The sequence below is a fragment of the Pteropus medius genome, unplaced genomic scaffold (assembly GCF_902729225.1).
Source record: "Pteropus medius unplaced genomic scaffold, Ma_sr-lr_union100, whole genome shotgun sequence".
In the NCBI taxonomy this organism is placed as follows: domain Eukaryota; kingdom Metazoa; phylum Chordata; class Mammalia; order Chiroptera; family Pteropodidae; genus Pteropus; species Pteropus medius.
In genome coordinates, this window is record NW_024349803.1 from 25,272,803 (window position 1) to 25,275,891 (window position 3,089).

Sequence of the window (3,089 nt, forward strand, 5' to 3'; positions counted from 1 at the left end):
CGTGATACGGTTGAGCATCTTGTATCTCTGTCCTTCCAATCCACGTATTTTGGTTGGTGACAAGCAAGTTCAAAAAAAAATATTTTATTTGTAAAGATATTATACTATACTTATCCACGCAAATTATTGAAGCTAATTCTGCCCCAAAGCATGGAATCATTTAAAACAACCACTGCATTTCAAAATAAAGTTTAAAAAACCTGAGATCAGTTCTTTTCCATCTCTAAAGGTAGATCATGCAGCTCCTGTTCCTGAAGGATGTTGAAAACCGAATGTGTATGAGTTTATCTCATTGGTAGGTGCGCTGACGAAGGGTTAGCGACAAGTTTAAATTGCTGTTTAAAAAAAAACTACAGAAAAATTTATCTAAAAATAAAAATAGAATTTTGTTTTTCATTGGTTGGTCGTGACAAGCAATTTCAAAAAACATTTTATGCAAATGGTTAGGTTTCTCATTAACTACTCACTTTTTCTCATTGTGGCAAGAATGAAATAATGCCAGTGTTACTCAATATTCTTGTTTCTTCAACGATGATAATGGTCTACGGAATTTTTGCTTCGCACCTGGGTGGTGGTAATCATGTATTACATATGTATTTTTGTTAATAACATACATCGCCCAGAGATGAATCAAAAAGAAAATCATGTCTATAAAATTCCTAAATATCTAGTTACAACAGGCTGTCTTCTTCTGACGGGCAGCCGCCTATGGGATTCTCCAGAACGTACCCCTTGGCATGTCCCGCTGGTGCCCTGGTGTCTTCCTTTTAAGGCACATCACGGCCAGTGCTACCACTCACCTGCTGCCTTTCGTAAATGTAACTCCACAGACTGATTGATGTCCTTGTCCCACACGGAGTTGCCGGGGACATAGGATTCCATAAAGCCTCTGGTCAGTCGCCAATTTCCAGTCGTGAGAACAGCGTGTGTGACTATAGAGCCGCAGAAAGGGAGGTGTGAGATGCGCCATAACGCGTAGGCTCCAAGGCCCAGGACTGAGTGTCCCCAAGCCCCAGAAGGTATCAAGAGCGCATCTCAGTCAAAGAGGACTGTTCAGTTCACGTCATCTACAGGTTACAGACCGCGTCCCCCCACCTGGAGGGCGGGGACCCTCGGAAGTGCCCTCGTCACCCAGAGGCACATGGCCCGGGGATCCGTAACTAGTCCTGTGGACCACGTGTCACCATCATTCCTTAGACAGAGTCCCCGCTCACTACGCCTTCTCGCTACTCCATTCAGTGCCTCGAATCACGGGAGGAGCGATGCAGCCAGGCCACCTCGTTTGACAGGTGAAGACACGGTCTCCGGCTACGCCACCCTGAACGAGCCCCATCCCGTCTGGTCTCAGAAGCTAAGCAGGGTCGGGCCTGGTTAGTACTCGGATGGGAGACCACCTAGGAAGACCGGATGCTGTAGGCATAAAAAACGAAAAATAATAAATAAGGGATTGTAAGCTGACAAAGTCCTTGCAATCTGTGAGGTCAACCAAGAGTTGCCTCTGAAAAAAAAAAAAAAAAAGGACACCCAGGTTTTATAGTAGGAAATGTCTATCTATACATCCCTTTCATGAAAGTTCCTGAGACGTTTTCTCTTTTAACATCACGGCCATGTCCTGGGTCAGTGAAAAGCACTGAGAGGCTCGGTCGTTTGCCACAAGAATGTCTGATTACACTTTTGCAAATCGTAGGAAAATATCAATAAAAAACGATACAACTCTGAAACGATAATTTCAATATGTTAACATTTCAGAGTTAATAGTGTCTTTAGGTTGGGCTTTTCTTTCCCAAACTGCAGCCCTGGAAGATTTTCCCTGGTATGCTATTGAAAAAAAAACAAAAGATTACAGAAACCACTAGTGCCATCTGTCGGTGAAACTGGAAAATACAAGATACCTTAGAATTGGGTTTCTTTAAAAAAAATTGTTTATCTTTCTTATAAGAGCAGTTGAAAAAGCATCTGTTGGACTTCGAGGCTAATAGAACTGCTTTGTGCCTACTTTTATCATTTCTTCTCATTAAAAAAAAAAAAGCAGTGCTCTTTGAGCTCACGGTGGAGGAACGGCAAGCGGCTTCGCACGATGAGCTGGGAACGGGAAGCCGTTTTCAGAAAGCAGATACGTACTTCTCCAGCAAACGAGGGTGCGACTGCGGAGAGACATCGCGGCGACGCCCCGCCCCAGTCCACCTCCAGCTCCAGCCGCGTGAGGCCGGGGCCGCTTCGAGCCCGGGCCGCTTCGAGCCCGGGCAGCGGGGCAGTGAGGACGCGAGTCTGGAGCGGGGCAGAGGGAAGCAGCGCATTCGAAAATGTCTTGCCGTGGAGCACGGATGCTCCTTACTCCACGCGATCCACATCTCCTCGCCTTCCTTCTTCCAAAGGCTCGGCCATAAGTGAAATGGCAGTGATTGAAAAATACAAAAAGCAATCGAATCCCCAATTAAAAAAAAAAAAAACAAAGAAAAAATAATGTTTCCTATAGCTTCGAAAAAATCTAGAACAAGAGAGAAGGAGGAGAGAGGGAAGGAGCGGAAGCTGAATGGCTCCTTCTCCCATGAGCCACCGGACTTACATCTTCGTCACTCAAAATGATCTCAACCCGTATCGTTAGCGATCACTCGGGATTTTATTAGAAATGCCGACCCCCAGCCCCGCTGGACCGGCTGGGTCAGAGTCCACAGTGTAATAGATCCTCAGGTAATTCCTAAGAACATCGTTTGGAGACGATGGGTCACATCGCTTGCCACGTTGAAGTCTCACCATCTCTTAGGTGCATACTATTATTCCCACTTTACCGACCAAAAAACAGATCTCCAGACAATTTCTTTTCACTTTCCCATGTATCCCAAATATAATGAGAGTCTCCCAGCAAAAGAAGCAGAGTTTTGATTAGTGTATCTGTCAGAAAATGACGTTTTCCAGAAATTTTTGTTTGCTAGCTCGATCGCTTTTTTATTTGGGCTTTATTATTTATGTATGAACATTTTTTTTTCTTCTATTAGCCAGAATAGAGGCTGTTTAATGCATCTGTGTTCCTAGCTCTGTGTTTGTTATATCAAAAATGTTTAACAATTTCAAAGTATGTGTGTGTGTAA

General features: G+C 44.3%; 1 pseudogene; it reads left to right on the forward strand.

Moving 5' to 3' along the window:
• Positions 1-1,300: 1,300 nt before the first annotated feature.
• LOC120582624 (uncharacterized) lies at positions 1,301-1,419 on the forward strand (annotated as a pseudogene).
• The last annotated feature ends 1,670 nt before the right edge of the window (positions 1,420-3,089 follow it).